The sequence below is a fragment of the Choloepus didactylus genome, chromosome 6 (assembly GCF_015220235.1).
Source record: "Choloepus didactylus isolate mChoDid1 chromosome 6, mChoDid1.pri, whole genome shotgun sequence".
NCBI lineage: Eukaryota > Metazoa > Chordata > Mammalia > Pilosa > Megalonychidae > Choloepus > Choloepus didactylus.
Genome location: NC_051312.1, coordinates 108,895,913 through 108,914,750, shown reverse-complemented (window position 1 = coordinate 108,914,750; position 18,838 = coordinate 108,895,913). Strand labels below are relative to the sequence as shown.

General features: G+C 39.9%; 1 pseudogene; it reads right to left on the bottom strand.

The window, feature by feature from the left end:
• Positions 1-17,633: 17,633 nt before the first annotated feature.
• Positions 17,634-18,589, bottom strand: LOC119537860 (annotated as a pseudogene).
• Between the last annotated feature and the right edge of the window lie 249 nt (positions 18,590-18,838).

Here is an 18,838-nt window from a genome sequence, read left to right as displayed (position 1 = left end):
CCCAGCTGTGGGTGATAATTTTGATGAGATGTTCCCATGGAGGTGTGGCCCCACTCATTCGGGGTGGGCCTTGATCAGTGGAGCCATATAAATGAGCTGACTCAAAGAGAAGGAACTCAGTGCAGCTGTGAGTGACATTTTGAAGAGGAGCAAGCTTGCTAGAGAGGAACGTCCTGGGAGAAAGCCATTTTGAAACCAGAACTTTGGAGCAGACGCCAGCCACGTGCCTTCCCAGCTAACAGAGGTTTTCTGGACGCCATTGGCCATCCTCCAGTGAAGGTACTCGATTACTGATGTGTTACCTTGGACAGTTTATGGCCTTAAGACTGTAACCATATAGCTAAATAAACCCCCTTTTTATAAAAGCCTATCCATCTCTGGTGTTTTGCATTCCACAGCATTAGCAAACTAGAACAGTGGGTTTCTACATTATTTTAATTTTCTTTCCTATTCTATAAATATGACTGTCTTTTGTTAAGTTCTCTCAAACATCTATTTTTGGCAACAGGAAGGGTTAAAATTATGAATAGGCTAAATAAATAATACTTCAAAATTGGATCCCACATGTTGAAAATAGTGAAGTTAGGGAAAAATTAAAGAACACAATACAGCTATTTATAAAATAAGAGGATATGTCTTCAAAATCTACTTAGAACACAAAATTTCATATTAAGAAATCCAATTACTGTTTTCTTTTGTTATTTAATTTTATTGAAATTACTTCCATGAATTGAGAATTACTTTCTGCGTATTTCTGAGTGTCATGCTTTCTGGGTACTCTGTAAACAATGGTTAATACACAGCTGGCTGAATAAAACTGAGCTAGTGATACATGAACAAGTACTTCAAACAAATACTAATGAATAAACATTCTGCCATTGCCATGAGACTGCAGCACCTGTTTTAGAGAGATACCAGTGTTTTCTCCATTTTAGTGTCAATTTTCCATGATCATATAGAACAACATGCAGGTGGAAGAAAAATTACTCCCATATCCTCATTACTTGGATTTGTGTTGCAAGTCTACTCATCATGTTGCCATCCTTATGCCTCTTTTTGTTCCTGATATAAAGCATGTTACTGTTGCTATTGCTACCGAGTATGAGTTGTTATGCCTATAATTAAACATTATTCTAGGAGGCATCAGAGCTCAACATTGAGGGAACATGAGTTTGTCACATTCAATAGGGAAAATCATTTTTCTCTTTTCTTTTTCTGGGAAGAAAATTATGAAAACTCTTAGACAAGTCTCAGAAAAGGAAGCGGAGAAATGCTTACATACGAAATCTAGTTCGTAATGCCCTCACGAGCAGTACCATTTTCTCCCCACATGGTCCCATTCCGCAGTGCTACGATTCTGTACAAGCCTTGTTAGAAAATTATTTTTGACAATTTAGGTGAGTTATCATCTTTAAAAAATAAATTTATGTCATTCTGATGGAACATTTTGGAATGTCACCTGAAAAGTATATTGGCTTTTACTCTGTGGCGACTTCAACATCCAGGAACCCCAATTATCTCTGTAAGTTGTTAAATTGCTTTGCAAAGAAGGCATCAATCGCATTATCATGGTGTTGTGTTAAAACCCATTGTGCAGTCCTATTTCTGAACCACCAGGGAGAAATTTCTCAGCTTGACATAAACCCTCAGATGATAAAGACTGATGATCATTGTGAGAAGAAACTACAATCTTAGTTTCCATAGTTAAATGTTCTCATAGTTAAATTTCAATTGCATTTTCTCATTTTAACTGTGTATGAGTCACATATCCATTGATGGCTGAATTAGATTTGTAAACCTTGAAGGAAAGGAAAGTGTTGATTCCTCTGTACTTAATCTTCTTCTTTTCTTTTGAGTAGTCATTGAAAAGCAATCATTATCTGTAAGCAGTTGCCTTCCCAGGCAGAAAAATATATAATTCTGAAGTTCATCATTTAAAATTGTAGAGTTTTTTTTCTTTTCTTGAACTCTCCTTTTTCTTTGGATATAAAATATGAGAAATCCACTATATATTATTTATTTCTAAGAAAATCAGCTGAGTATTGTAGAAAGAATATGAGCTTTGAATTCAGACAGACAAGAGTTTGAATCCCAGCTCAACCATTTAATAACTATAAGACTATGGCTAATTTATTGGACCTCATTAAATATTAGTTTCCTGATTTCTGTAGTGGGGATAATGATACTTCACTTGCAGAAGTGTAGTGAAGATTAAATGAAGTCAGATATTTATATACCGTACTTGTTAGGTAATAGGTGCCGAAGAATAGTTACAATTATCATTATTATTGTTGTTACTGGTAATATTATTGTAATTGCTATTATTATTTGTTATAAAACTATACTGCTATCTTTAAAATATTCAGAAAGAAAAAAATGTATGTCCACTTTTAGGAACAGATTAGCCTGAACAAGTTGTAAAGCTAAAGAGCTTAGTCGGAGAACACTTGAATGATAACTGAATATTGGTAAGGGGGAAAGGAAAAAGTAGTTAATTGGTTGCTAAAATAACATTTTTCCCAAATAAAAATCAGTCCCATGGGTTAAATGAAGACTTTCTGCATATATGTTTCATTTATTCAATCATTCATCCATTCAAAAACCACACATTTATGAATTATGAACTATAAGGCATTATGGAAGAGGAAATATTAAGGGATAGGAGGATGCAAAGAAAATTGCATCTGAAGTAAGTAAGATGCTTTTTTTTGAAACGATAAACATACAAAATATATTCAATCACCCTCACCAATAATTAAATAATGTAAATTAATATAGAGATGAGATGCTTTATCTTACTGGATTGAGAAAAATTAGAAAGATTAACATTTGAAATTGGCAAGGATACAGGGACCCTTTCATGCACTGTTTGGGAGAGTGTAAATGTTACAACTATTTTTGGAAGGTAATATGATAATATCTATCTAAATTTAAAATGTGCAGTCAGGAATTTAAATTTTAGGAATTTATCCTACAGAAATATTATCATGAGAACATAAAGATATGCATATATCTTTGCAGCTTTGTTTATAGTAGTAAAAAGGGAAGGCATAGAACAAAAGAATACTATATACCTATATTAGTTATATATTACTGTGTAACAAATTATCCCCAAAACTAGTCACTCAAAACAATGAACATTTATTATCTCATAGTTCTTATGGGTCAGGAATTTGGGAGTGGCTTAGCTGGATGGTTCTGGCTCAAGGTTTTTCATGTTACAATCAAGATGTTGACCAGAACTGCAGTTTTCTGAACACCTGCCTGGACTAGAGAATCTGCTTCCAAGATGGCTTAATCAGTGCCTGTTGGCAGAGGACTTCAATCTCTTGCCACATGGACCTCTCCACAGAGCTGCTTGAGTGTCCTCATGACATGCACCCAGCTTCTCCCAGGCCGAGTGATGCAAGAGAGTGCAAGAAGGAAGCTGCCATCTTTTATGACCTAGTCTCAGAAGTCATGCACTGACATTTCTACCATATTATATTTACTTGCACTGAGTCTCCAAGTCCAGTCCATGCTCCCAAGGGGAAGCAAATTAGAAAGAGGAGTGCTGAAGAATTTATGGGCATATTTAAGAATGACTCCAGTTTGAACCTCTGACCACCAATTATTTAAATTATTTTCACATATACTCATCCCCTTCCAAACCACTCTGCCCATGAAGTCTCAACCGTTTATAGCGTCAGCTCAAAATCCAGAATCTTGTCATCTTAATCCAGACCAGATGTGGCTGAGGCTTCTCAGGTGTTGTTCCTTATGTGCAGCTCTTGGAATGCAATTCCTTTTGCTCTGACAACTGTGAGCTAAAGAGACAAGTTAACTGTTCCCACACATACTCAACATACAATTGTGAGACAGGCATAGGATAACCACTGTCAACATCCTATTCAAATGGGGGAAAATGGGAGATGCAAAGGAATCAGTATTCCATAGCTATTCTGAAATCCAGCCAGGCATGTGTTGGAAATTCCTTAATTCAAACTCAGACCAACTCCTGTCGGTTAATGATTCTCCAGGCTCTTGGCTCCACATGGGTTCTTGGTTTCCTCCTCTGAGTCATTCTTCCTTTTCCTGCTTTGGCACTGTGCAGTTTTCTCATCCTGCTTCCTGCCAGTAGAATTTTGGGGGTCAAAAGACCTCTTTTCATTTTGTTCTGTCTGTGCCCCCTTCAATCTAAGCCAGCAGTATTTCTGTCAATCAAATTATAAAAATCTTTATGGGTCTCCTATGAATCTTACTGGGGTTCATGTCATTAGTCAAAAGCCACACCCACAAATATCTCCAAGATAAGTCCTTCTTTACCTCGGGTTTTATGGAAGGACAGCACCTTTAAGCTTATTTGAAGCCCTATAATTTGACTGATCAGTTCTCTGAGGTACCACCTTAGATCTCTCTGAGATCTTAACATGGGGTTTTGTAACCACATCCTCAGATTCATCTCTAGACAGTGTTTTCCTGGCTGGCATTTATTGGCATTTGTCCTGGATTTGATCTGAATTTTAGCCTTGTTTGCCTTCTGGAAAGGCTGGAAATTTTCAAATCATCAAGGTCTGGCTTCTTCATGTTTAAAAATCCTTCCTTTAGTTTATTTCCTTTTCACATTTTGTTATGATCAGCAAGAAGAAATCAGGCAGCACCTTCAGCACTTTGCTTGGCAATCTTCTTAGCTAGATCATCTCATTCATTAGGTACATTTTCTACTTTCCACATTACCACAGGGAACAGTCTTACTAAACTTTCTGCCACTACATAACAAGGGTCTCCTTTTCTTTAGTTCTCCAGTTTCCAATAAGCTTTTCCCCACTTTCTTTTAAGCTCTCAGCCACAGTCCCCCTCCCTGCCCCCGCCCCCACCCCTACAGTGATCAGGCTACTATTAACAGTTTCTTTAGGCTTTTACTAATAATACACTCTTCAAAGTCTGGAAGAGAAAAGAAAGAACATTATCATGTGATATGCAAGACAGGGATGCAAGCCAAGGAATCCTAAGGATCTTCAACAGCTACCACCAAAATGTTACAATCTGGGAGGGGGGCCAGGGAAGCATTGCTTTGTTGAAGTCTAGATTTTGTACTTCTAGCCTCAAAACCCATTTTTGAAGTCAATCCCTTGTGTGGTATTTGTCATAACAGCCTGGTAAACTGAAACAGAAGGGAAAGCTGTGTGTGTGAGTTGGAGGGATTATGGCGTATCTTCAACAGCAGGGAGTGCCTAGATCACATCTAAAATACAAATTTCAAAATAAATAGAATAAACTTGTTTATTAGAATAATGAAGGCTGTGATAGGCATTCATTGTTTCTTTTCAGTCTGTCTAGCATGTTTTGAACAACATCCTACCATATTTGGGGAATTTGCTGCCTTATAAGTCCTGCCTTCCCGAGATAAACGCAGAAAATCCCAGTGTTCTTTGCAGCTACACATGTGACAGACACATGTGACCTGAGTTCCACCAATCAGACACACCCATGTGATATTTAGAAGGAGGGAGGAGGATCCATATGGGAAACATTTTGCTGGTGAAGGCTGTGGCAAAATCATTCTGCTTGAGAGGACAGCCACAAAATTGAGGTCCTTGAGCAGAATTGGCATCAGTGAGGGCAGTAGTGGTAGAATTCTTTTCTCTTTCAGGGCAATTCTGCCACATGTTCCTGCTTCATGTTCCTAGAAGCTTACCGTTAACATGAGCTACCCAATATCCAAATTCCGATATGTTGTTTGCAACTGATTAATACAGAGGCAAGTACCGCAAGAATAGCCAAAAACTTTGAAGTGGTTGCCTCTTGGAGTGAAAATCAAAGTGGGAAGGAGTAGAGCTGGGTGCCAGTGCTTTTTCTTTATAAGCTTTTGAGAATAATTTGAGTTTCTAACCATGTACATATATGTTTGATAAAATTTAAAACAAACAAAAAGAAAGAAAATCAAAGACAATGAGAACTATCTTTTGGAGAGCCCTACTACATCAAGGTTGACCACTTTCAACCACTTTCTTGTGTGCTATGCCTGTGCTTCTAATTGGCTAGTTATTTTCTCGAAATCACACTCGAATTTATATTGTGGCTTAAAATGTAAAATTGAAAGGTGCACTTTTTTATTTTACAAAAATATAAACATTTTAATAAATGTGTAAACAAAAAGCATAATTGGCTTAATTATGTTCTTTCCAGAGTCTTTCAAATTTCTTTTCCTTCAGTAAACCTATGAACTGGGCTTACTACCTATGGTGGTTTTGTACTGCCTCACTTAGCAAAGCTGGAACTATGTTTCACAGAATCCTCTTCCCTCTATGGGGATTAGAGTTTGTCAAAAGAGAAATTTTGTGGGGTTTAGAAGGTGAAAGTGGAGCACCAGCCCTTACAAGTCATGGTAGTGAGAGGCAGTGAGAGATAGAGAGGTTCCAGGGGCTTCCATTTATCCTTGTTCTTCTACCCTGCTCCATATCCTGCTTCCTGCTCTATGTCCAGATTTTTCTTAACTGTGCCAACAGCAATTCTAGACCTACCACCAGATGCTCAGCTGCTAACTCCGACTTGTCCATGCATGCCATTGCTTCAGGCGAGTTGGTTATTGACTTTTTCCTGACCCCATGTTTTGGTTGCTAAAGCTGCTGGAATGCAAAATACAAGAAATGGGTTGGCTTTTACAATGGGGATTTATTAACTTATGATTTACAGTTCTTGGCTGTGAAAATCTTCAACTCAAGGCTTCAACAGGACGATACCTAGACTCTGAAGACAGGCTGTCGGCATCTGGAATACCTCTGTCACATGGGAAAGCACATGGCCAGCATCTGCTGGTCCTTCTCTCCCAGGTTTCATTGCTTTCATCTTCTGGCTTCAATGGCTTCCTCTGTTTTCTGTGGGTCCTCTCTTAGCTTCTCTGGGGCTTTTCTCTAAATTTCTCTGCTTCTTCTGTCTTTTATCCTTTTTAAAAGGACTCCAGGAAGATGATGAAGACCCACCTCAAATGAGATGGGTCACATCTCAATTGAAATAACCTAATCAAAAGGTCCACCTACACTAATTCACTGGAATGGATTAAAAGAACATGATCCTTTCTGGGGTACATACAGCCTCCAAACTACCATATCCTCCAATTCCCCTTGTCGAACCTTTACTTCCTTAGCAACTCCCAGAGTTATCTAAAGTTGTGTCCTATTATAAACTCCCTCTTCCGTAATATTCACTGTGGTGGGTTGAATAGTGCCCCCCACAGAGATATATCCACCCAGAACCTGAGAATGTGACCTTATTTGGGTAAGAGTCTTTGCAGCTGTAATTAAGGGAAAGATCTCTAGATGAGATCATTGTAGGTTAGGGTGTGCTCTAAATCCAACAATGGGTGTCCTTGTAAGGGACAGAAAAGGAGAAGACACAGAGATGCAGAGGGAAAGGCCATGTGGAGATGGAAGCAGAGATTAGTTATGCAGCTTTAAGCCAAAGATCAGCAAGAGTTACCAAAAGCCACCAGAAGCTGGGAGAGAGGCATGAGATGGATTCTCCTTCAGAGCCTCTAGAAAGAACCAACCCTCCTGACAGACCTTGATTTTGGACTTCCAGCCTTCAGAACTGTAAGAGAATCAGTTTCTACTGTTTTAAAGCCACTAAGTTTGTTGTAATTTGTTATAGCTTCCCCAGGAAACTGAAACTCACTATGGTTCTGCTTTCCTTTTTGAACTGTGACTTGTGCAGCCTATTCAAGGCATCAGTATCCACTGGCTCACTGCTCCCCGAAAGCTTGCAGGGGCCAGGACTGGAGTGCAAACGCACTGACCCTGGGCTGCCTCTCCTGTCCTTGTCCACGGGAGACGTCACTCATTTATAACAGCTCTTTCCCCCTCCTGAAACCAGAAACTGATTTACAGTCCTCTGCAGTATCGATTTCTAGGCATATAGGAGTTGGGTCTTCAGATAAAAACTATTTGTCATTCTTAGCCTGGAAGGAAATACTCAATCTCTTCCATTTCTGAACTTAAGTGAAAGCAAGCCCAGAATGTATTTTATGGTATACACAACTGGAACGTATGTCACAGTATACCTAATGCTGAAAAATATTTTAATTAAAGGATGACAATCACTACTGTAGATCTCTGTTATTCCGGTGAAAATTGTTAAGGATGAAAAAAATCATTTAGGTTTTTGAACATTAACATGAAGAAAAACTTTGAAGCTCTGCAGCACTATGATTAATAGAATTTTATTACTTGAGAATTTTCAAAGTAGCATGAATTTCTTCATGTGCAATATTGGCATAACATTTCATAAGAAAATAATCTTCCTTCAAGTCAGTGTATAGTGAATTCGCATTTGGAGATGAGGCTACTGTGACAACATGACAGCTTAATGAGGTTTGAGCAGCTTCAGAAAAAAGGATTACTAAAAGGAAAAGAAAAGAAATGTCTTGTGATAGAAAAATAGAATGCAGAATTATATAGACAATTTTTAACAGTCATTTGCAAGGACTTATCACTCTTTTATTATGTTTTTTTTTCTTTTTTTCATTTCTACTACAGTGTTGTGATTATTTGTTTTTTGATGAAAGTGAATACATAATTCAAGAAGCATACTTAAATCCATCAAGCACAGCATCTACTAAAGCCTCCTGACATTTTTCAATGGCACTTTTACATTCCCTGGAATTTGATTGTATCTGCCTCATCTTTACAGCAATCACTTGGCTAGTGTGCAAGGGCAAAAGTTTATGGCATGAATTTTCTGGTCCACAAAGTCTCAGACAAGATTGTATACCGGGTCCTGGAAAGGCAGATCTAAGGAGTGCATGGTAAATGAGATGTCAAACAGTGTGGGATAATAGTACAAGGTTAGACAAAGCACCAGAAAACTTGAGGCCCCAAATTCCACCAAATCAGTAGCGTGATTTTGGGCAAATCACTTAACCTTTGCGTGTCATTTCCCTTATCTGTAAAATGAGATGGTTGGTTTCCATGATCTCTGAGATCCTTCCCTGTACCCAAATCCCTCAGTATTCATGCGGCATGTTGTACATCAGTCAGGATTTCTGTGAATGTGTTTAAACATAGAAAGTGTGTGAGTAGGGGTGCCTGTATTATCTTAGGGAAACCAGAAACATGACCAGTATTACAAGCCATGCCAGGACATGGACTGAATACAGAGGAATCCCTTTGGCTAGTTTAAGGCTGTAAGATTTTGTCTAGTATTAAGAAGGTATTAAGAAGCTGAGTACTGTTAGAAAATATCTCTGTAGGGACTATCTGTATAAAGAACAAGCTTAAAAAAAAGAAACAACAAAATTACTAAAGGCATGAAGTGACTCACATGTATTATTTGGTTTTGTTCATTTAAAGACAATGTATAAAAAGGAAATGTATACTTTTTGGGTAAGAAAATTTAACTTGGTCGAATGGCAATTCAGATCACAGCCTTAGCCCTCTCACACAAATGTGAGCAGATTATTTTTCTTTATTTTGGGTTTGTCAGCTAAAATTTGAGGGTTTGGTATTTATCTGTTTAGTACTACATAAAGGAATAAAGGAATAATAACTCAGCAGAGTGGTTAGGGATGAAGGTTCTGGAGTCAGGCAGAGGTGAATTTGAATTCCAGCTCCAAGACTTACCTCCTGTGTGTCCTTGGGAAAATTAAACGGTCTCTCTGTGCTCAGTTTCCTCCTTTGTAAGGAGGGAACATGTATGTGATAGAACTCTTCCATTTCTGCCTGCCTTGCATCTTTTCACCTTCCACAAGCAGTAGAATCCCTCTTTCCAGTGGGGACACTCATTCCATGTGGTTAGTTCAGGTGGGGGCTGAACCCAACTGGTCCTACTCACATTGTTGGGTATGACCTGGACTTGGCCAACCACATTACCCTTTCCCCTCCCCAGTCTCATTTCAGGTGACCCAAGGCAGCCATCAGAAAATTCTCTGGGATTTTTCTCCCAAAGTTATGAGGGAAGATGCTGCTTTTCTGTTTGGATTGTTAAACACGGAGAAAATAAGTTTGAGTCTATTGCTGGCCACCAAAATTACTGTGTGAAGACAGTCTTTTGGAGAGATAGAGATAGGGCTGAGGTTACAGATATTGATAGAGATTGAGATAGAGGTGGGGATAGATTTAGAAGTGGGGATGGGAATAGGGATAGAATGAGAAATGGAGACAGCCACTGAAACCAGAACCAGGAGAGAAGCACAAGCAGACGTCGCCATGTGCCTTCCCATGTGACAGAGGAACCCTGGATGCCAGCAGCCTTTCCACAGAGAAGGTATCTTCCTCTTGATGCCCCAGTTTGGACATTTTCATGGCCTTAGAACTGCAAATCTGTAATCTAATAAAACCCCATTTGAAAAAGCCAACCCATTTCTGGTATATTGTATTCCGGCAGCAGGGATAGAGTTAGAAATGGGAATAAGTATAGCATCTTCATGGCTCTGTTTGAGCTCTGGATCCAGCTGAACCACTACCCTCAGATGTTTTAGCTGCATAAGCCAATAAATTTCCCTTTTGTGTAAGCTAAGTTGATTAGGATTCCTATCACTGATATTTACCTCATAGGATTATGGCAAAAATTAAATAAAGTGCATAAATCACTTAGCTTGGCAGTGCAAAGTTGGCACAATCAGATTAAAAACACACAGAAGTTATTATAAAAAGTAAATATAAGACGTACTTATTTATATTTTATATCATAATTTTTTACTCTAAAAAGATTCAAGGTAAAGAAAAAATATTTTTACAGACTTAAAACAGTATGCTTTAAGATTACAGTATGGTTTTAAAAATCATTGCGGCTCTTTGTCACCTACGTAACTAAGGAATTGAAGCCAGGTTATTTTAACCAGTGGTGGGTGCTCCCTAAGGAAATGAGTCTCAGCTAAATCATTCATTCACTCACTTATTCAATGTATATACATTCAGTGACTATAAAGTGCATGTTACAAAATATTCAAGGAAGAAATAATTGAGTCCTTGATTTTTAGAAGTTTATAGTTTAACATGAAGACACATATGCACACAATTTCAGTGCAATTAGTCAATTACTATAATTAGAGCATGTATTCATTGCAGGGGTCACATAAGAGAAAAGGCACATGAGTCTGCTCTGTCTGGGGCAATCATGGAAGATTTCAAAGAGATGTGAGCATTTGAGCAGACACTTGAGTTTCCCAGGTTGTCAAGCACATGGAGGACATTCTATATAGAGAACAAACCCAAGGCTAAAGAGTGAGGAAGTCGACAGTATTGCTGAAACAGACTTGAAGGTAGGGAGGAATGGCAGATGTGAGGCTGGACAGTGTGGCAGTCATCAGATCTTGTAATGTGATCAGTAGAGGATATTAGACAGGTAGGATGTGGTTCCCAGGAGCATAGCAGATGATGTGGATGGCAGGACTCAGAAGAGGAAGCAGATATCCTCAAGGACACGTGGAAGAAATGGCCAGGGCACTTGTATCTCATAGGATTGGGTTTGCCTGCCCACAACAACAACAGCAGGAAAAATGGTGCCTTGAACAATATAGTTTATTTCTCTCTTACATAACATAATCTGAAGATAGGCAGCCTGGGTCTGGAAAGGTCCCCCAGTTGTCAGAGAAAAAGGCTCCTTCCACCTCACTGTGTAGAGCTCATTCAATCCTATATTAGTACAAGAAGGCTGCTGGGGTTCAAGCCATCCCATTGGTGTTCCAGGCAGCAAGGTTAAAGAAGGGTGGTATATGCACTGCACTTAATCATTTGGTTACACCTAGCTGCAAGGAAGACTGGAAAATATAGTTTTCTGGGTATCCAGCAGTGTATCCAACTAACACCCAAGGTTTTATTACAATGTAGGGGGATAAAAGGGATATTAGTAGTCCCTGACACAGTCCTGGAGAGGTGAAGCAGCATGGCAGGGGTGAGCCTGAGAGTGAAGCTATCAGTCATTGCTCAAAGGGAGGAAGCAAGAGCAAGTTCTCTTGTGCAGGCAACGGTGATCACAAAGACAAGGCCATGGACTTGCACTCACTAGTGCATTTGATTTTTTCAATAAACGTCTGTACTTGTAGACACATGTACACATACACACATACACTTATGTGCACATACCACACAGTGGGCTTAAAATACAGTACACCTCTAAACAGTTTGGTCACAGAGATTAATAATAAGCATGAAGCAGCTCTCTCGTTCCTAAAATTCAGATGATTCAACTTTCTCTTTAATAATAAAACTAGAAACATCATTATAAATATTTTAAAACATAAATTCTTGTGCTATTCTCCTTAAAAAAGTTTTCAATCTCAGGGGAACTCTGAATTTCCTATGATATCAAAGGATTTTTGAGACTTGGGAATTTTTAAGAATTAAGATTCAAATATTTAAGATTATAGTCAAACTAAGTTTAGTCATTAAATTACTGTCTTGGACACTGTGTGGATCTATCAGTCAGAGACTGGTTTTCAGAGTACCAGGAGAATAGGTCATTAAAATAAACATCCCAGAGGTTTTTAGCATCAGCAAAGAGCAAACTTATGAAAAAGAATCTGTGACACCGTTAGATTTCCATCTGTTCCAGGAGCTGCTGAAAATTCATATGGGGCTGTCTATCCAGGCACGCTTTCAAAATGATGTGAGTTGTTGGAACTGTTAATCATCTGCAGACTCACTATGTGAGGTGCATGCAGTGCCAGCAGATGCAGTCTCCAATTTAGCAAGAGCATGTCACAATTCATTCACATTATGGCAGTCTGATGTTTAAAAATCTGCTTGAAACTCAACAAGCATATGCTGGATGGCTGCTAGGTAAGCATGTTTCTCAGAGTAATGTATTAAACCTAGCAGGTTGCTGGATAAACTAATTTATTCCTGATCTGCAAGAATCTTTGGAATTGTCTCTCAAAACCTTAAAGTGCCGGAGAATAGAGTAGGATGAAATTCAAAGACTTGCCAGAACCATGACAGAGTGTTTCACATTTGATGCTAATACATTGTAAAGTATGTGCTAATGAATTACAAATGGTGTCACACGGTCTTTGCACGTTGTCATATTAATTCAAGATTTCAGAATTTTAAAATGCATTTTCAAGATGATTCAAATGTATAAATATTAAGGAGGCATTAACCTTTATCAAAATGATTTTTTCTGGTGTTAAAAAGATCAAAATTTAACATAACAGGGCACACAATTTGACTTTGCTGTAAAGTGGCTTATGAGAAGAACAGTATCTGCCCCCAAATTATTCATGTAAAAAACTGTGAAACCTTTCATTTACACTTCCCTGGGAAGGAAGGCATGGTGGGATGGGAGTTGGGGAGGAAGCGGAATGCTGCAAATAGTGAGAAAAGAATAAATTGAAGTATGTCAGTTTTTTAATTAACATGCTGCTTGTCATCCTTTAACACGGAGAATAACAAAACCCTGAAGGCACTAAATAAAATGAGCCTTAGAGAGTGTTCTCATCCCTGACAACCTACAGGGTGTATGAAAATTTGGAGTCACTGATGCAAACATTTTGTTCAAATACTTTTTTTTCTACCCACACAGTATCAACAAGAATGCTTCCAAGGTCAAATGAATATTTTGATAAGTCACAATGTGTGATTATGTGAACTAGCCTTGAAGCAGAGCAGAGACCCTGGTGAAGCAAACTGTGGCTTAAGCACAAGCTTCAGACCAATGATACACTTACATAGCTATCAGTTCCCTTAAAAGAGCAGTTTGTCTCCAGCTGGATTTGCCACAGGAGTCAATCAGTTTCAATCTAGAGCCCAGGCCAGAGGAAAATAAAACAAAAAACTACTGTCTCTATCAGAACCTTCAATTTGACGAGCAAATGTTTTGGGCCGCTTCATGGCACCACTTCTCTCCCTGCACCATTAGAGTAGCAGTCACCTCAGACTCATTCATTGCTGTGTCCCCATCTTCTGGCCCAGTGCCTGCCACATAATAGGTGTTCAGTGAATATGTGTTGAACCAAAAATAATAATAATAATAATATCCACGGTCAGACTTCCAAAGCCACTTCTTCAAATTAACTTAGGAGACAACCCCAGAAGTTTTAAATAGTTATTTAAATCTTATATTATGACCCGTGTTCCCAAAACTTAAGGGACTTGTGAATTTCTAATATGCTAAGCTCTCATTTTGTAAAGAATCTCCACACTTCTGGATTTATGCACAATCAAATTAACTGGAGTGTTTATCAACTATGGACATAAACTGTAGAAAATGAGGTCCAACTTGTGGAAACTTCCTATATTAAATGAATAAGTTATATTCTGGGAGGAATAATAGAAATCATGGGACATTTAAAATTATGGTTACGTAAGCAATTCTAATAGCATACTCTCATACACCTGAAAAATAGATTTCATGCAACTACTTTCATCTCTTCCATTTTGAAAGGAAGTCCTTTCATGAAAACCACCTTCACAGTAGCCATTTAGTGGCACCATCGGTATGGCTGTAACGTGGGAGGCCTCTGCTCCCCATCATACTGGGTAACAACTCTGGGCTTTGGGCATCTTGGCTTGAGCATTGATTAGAGTAATACCCTAGACTGCTGCTGTTCCCATCGATCTCTTTCAGGGAGGAGGGGAAGAGCCCCATGTTCTTCACTTCCACACTCAGTTTCTTCATCTGTAAAATGGGGATAATAATAACTGATATTTCCTTCATAGAATTGTTTTAAGAATTAATGTCTAGAAATAATGTCCAGAAAGTTCTTAGTGCAGAACCCACTGCATGAACTGTTTGTTGTATGCTGGATCTTTTTTTTTTTAATGATCTATGGGCACTCATTCTTCCTATCTGGGATGCCCTTTCTTCCCTCTTTGCCAGGGAAACAACTTCAGCATTTTTTCCTATGGACCTTTCATTGAGGCCAGGATCCTTTTACCATATGTCTTTAATAGCACTTAATTCACTGTATTGCAATCATTTTCTTACATAATATATTGCCAATTATAGCATACCAGAAATAGCTCATGTAATCATAGGAAGTACATGAGGTACTTGTTAAAAATGCTGATTCCCAAGCTTCCTGTGAAGATTCAGATTTGGTAAGTCTGAGGTGGTGCCAGGGCATCTGTATGTTTTAGCAAGCCTCTTAGGTGATTCTTGTGGTTGGTCAAGTTGGCAAATGGCCCTATTAGATAGTATGCCCCTTGCAGACAGAGGGGACTTGTTGATATTTTTAGCCTCTGTGCCTAGCATATAGAGAGGACTTGATAAACATGTATGGGATGAATTATTTACCTTGAGATGAGCCAAAAGGGAAAAATAGAGAGTAGTAGGCATGGACTGGAGGTGGGGTGGCAGGCAGGTTTGGGAAACAGTCACCATAGATGGAAGGTCACAGCCAGGGCTCAGAGGAGTGGGAGCATGAGGGTATTTGGGGAATAGCACACGTCCAGTTGATTGAATCATAGGGGACATGCCAGAAAAGATTGGGAGAAAAAGTTTGAAAAGTACCTTTGGGTCACATTATTAAGGCCCTAGAACAGCAGGCCCAGAATACCATTGATTTTGGCTGTCAGCGGAGGGCCCCTGAAGGCTTTTGAGTGAGAGAGTGATGCGATGGAAGCTGTGCTTCTGCAAGATTTATCTGGAAACAGTGTGACGGCTGGACAGAAGAAAGACAGGAGATTAAAAAGATTCCACTTCAGCAGCTTTGCAGTGATCCAGCAAGATAATGAGAGCCCAAACTGAAGTAGTGGAGAGGAAATACAAAGGAGGGGGGGAGATGCAAGAGACATTCGGATGTTTTTGATCACTTCTCCGACTGAACACAGATGATGCCATCCTAGCTATCTCATTTCTGTTTATTTTAACCATCGAAGCTGTAGATTGCTAGAAGCAAAGTGGCATTTTGTATAGCATGGTCTTATCTCTGTGCAGTGAATGCATCCTAAAACTCACAAAGAGATTCTGAGCTTCCTCGAGTCACACAGCGCACAGGCAATTTACTAAACTGATAGAATTAAAGACTCTAATAGAATAAAGACAAAATAGTTAACTAAAGAGCCTTGTTGGCTGGAAAAAGCAACTTCCCATAAAGACATTTATTTAATTAAAAGCTATATTCAGAAGTTCATGTATTGATTTGGTATCTTCTTATAAAATACATTTGCAGTATTTTTTCCCCAAAATACCTATTAGCTTCATAAGTAAAATTTAGGTTAAAAATTTAGCTGGAAAGGAAATAATCGAGCATAGCGGACTTCTGCAATGTATGCAAAGCAATTATCTCTAATAACATTAATTGCCCAGGTGCTGTTAATCAGTACCCACACAACTGGAATATTAAAACTGAAGCCCAACTCCTTCCCACAAAAGAGAATGGTTTCAGAAGTTACCTTAAAGGCCTAGAGTCTCAGTGGGGTGTTTGCCTCCCTGGCATCCCTTTCCCTCTTCCTTTTTCCCAAAATATGGGGTGGGGTGGGGTCCTTTGGTTCTTGGAAAGTCACTTCTACCTCCAGTTCCAGGGAAGAAACAAGTGACATTTGCTACGCCTATTAATGTTTTCCATCACTGCAGCCACAGTGAATGGCTCAGGGGTGAGCTCATGCCCCACCCCCACCCCCACAGGGAATCTAGAGCAGATTACTAGCTTTTGGTTGCTAATAACAGAAACTTGGACTCATATCGGCTGAAATAATAAGGACATTTATTTTCTCTTATATAAAGAGGTGTAGGGATAAAGCAATCCTAGGTACTCCGTGATAAGGTCTCCAGTTCTCAGCTTTGCCTCTTCCACCAGCTGATGTTATCCTTAGGGTGATTTTCCTTATGATCACAAGAAGGTGGCTGACAGCAATTAGGATGACATGCTTCCTTTTTCATTCCAAGCAGGAGAAAGAGAGAGGAAGCTCTAGCCCTTTAATAGAATTGGGCTAATTTGGGACATAGGCTCAACACTGAACCAGTATCAGACCAGGAGAAGGCCTTTGCTAATTAGTTAAGCCTTGGTTCCTGATTCGATCTTTGGGAAAGGATAAAAGTACTAATACTGGGTTGTATTAGTTAGGCTCCACACAGGGAACTGGAGATGGGATGGATACCCAGAAAAGAGCAATGCTCTTTTAGAAAGGCAGAAGTTAGTGGTGGGGAGAGATGAATGCTAATGCAAAAAGATGTTAAAATCCATGCATCAACTGAGGCAACAATATGATCAGAAACCAAAGAGAGTTGTAAAATAGATTACTCTGTAGAAATTTCAAAGTAGGTGACAGAGACTGATTAGATAAGTCATTGTGTCAAGGCATAAAGTAGTAGAGAAAGTAGACATGAAGAAAGGATTTAGTGTGAAGGATTTTTAAAGAAAGACACTGGTGAGCTGTAAGTCTCAAACCCCCATCCTTAAGAGGTGGGGTTCTCTATTTCTCGTACGAACTGAGTAAGAGGGGCTTCAACGAGACCACTTGGATAGCTGCTTGTTTCTCCTGCCGTTAGAGAATCGGCATGGATGTGGTTTGATTTCTATCCTGGGAATCTAGAAACTGGAGATGGACTGTCAAGCTGGCTTATGGCAAACTGGAAGGTTGCTGTTACACTATGATGGATCTGCACTGTCATGGCTTTTTTTTTTTTTTTTTTTGGAGGCACCTGCAGACATTTTATTGGGTGAACTGGGAGGTCCTTCTCTTTGTGTTCCCAAGGGCTGTCGCCCAGGGGATTGATCAGATTTGGACATAGGATAAGTTGTCGTCACCTTGGATCTCTACCGTGTCCACCTTCTGGAAGGACTTGAGGCGATGGGAGAAGTCAAAGAGGTGTTGGCCATTGACATAGACCTTGAAGCGATCTATGCCACAGCAGATGGACAGATCAAAGAACTGCCCATGACCAAATGGGTTGTAGGATATCTTCCACTCCTTGGCTCTCCACGAGCCATTCAAATAGCTGTTCCGAACCACGGCACCCTTGTTCAGGTGGGGGCTAATGTGGAGGGCAAGGTCCCCCGAGACTCCCACCTTGAAGTTGATGACTAAATTCTTGGCAGAAGGGGGAATGTAGCCCTTGACTATGATGGTTCTTCTGGCTATCAGCCGCCCTTGTAGTCTCCCTGTAAATGGCACAGGTGGGAAGGTTGGGGGTCCCTCCATGGTCAGCAGGTCATTTGGCTTCTGTGCTTGAAGGCTCTGTCCAGGACCTGGGTGTGCTGGAGTAATCATGGGTCTCTGACTTGGGGGCTGCTGGCCTCCAATGAAGTTGATCGATTGAAGCTCCAAATCCCCTTCCACATGCAGGTGGGTTACCATCTGTAGGGGGAGCTGGTGCCCATACTCATAGAATGGACTTCCATTTACTATCACCTTGTAGTGCTTGGCCAAGACCATGAACACCAGCTCAAAAGCAGCATCCTTGTGGAAGGGCATGCTTCTTTTCTTCTCCTCGCTGCCCAGCGGCCGCCCTGCTGTGTGTTGAGGACCACCTTGTCCCAGCTGTCGAAGCGGGAATTGAAGTGGAAGGTGATGTCTGCCTCGGGGCCCTGGACCATGGTGAAGTCCATGAAGAACCTCTTCATGTGCTCACTGGCCACTCCTTGGATGTAAATGGACATGCCAGGGCTGAGCCCCCCTGGGATGGGCTGGTTGTAAGGCAGAGTCGGGTTGTAGGTGGGCTGGTAGCCAGGTGCGGGACATAGGCCATCTTGAGAGGCTGAGCTGGTGGCACATCCTGGGAGAAGAGCTGTAGGAGTGGGGCTGTCATGGCTTTTTGAAGCAAGGAATGTGTGCATGCTTCCTTTGTATAGGATGTATGCATGCTCTTTTGAGTCAGTGTGGGAACCATCTTAGATTCTTTCCATTAAGAATGCCAGAGGAATAAGGAGACCTCAACAGAATTGAAGTTGCAGTGGATCACCCCTTTCCTAGAGACTGTG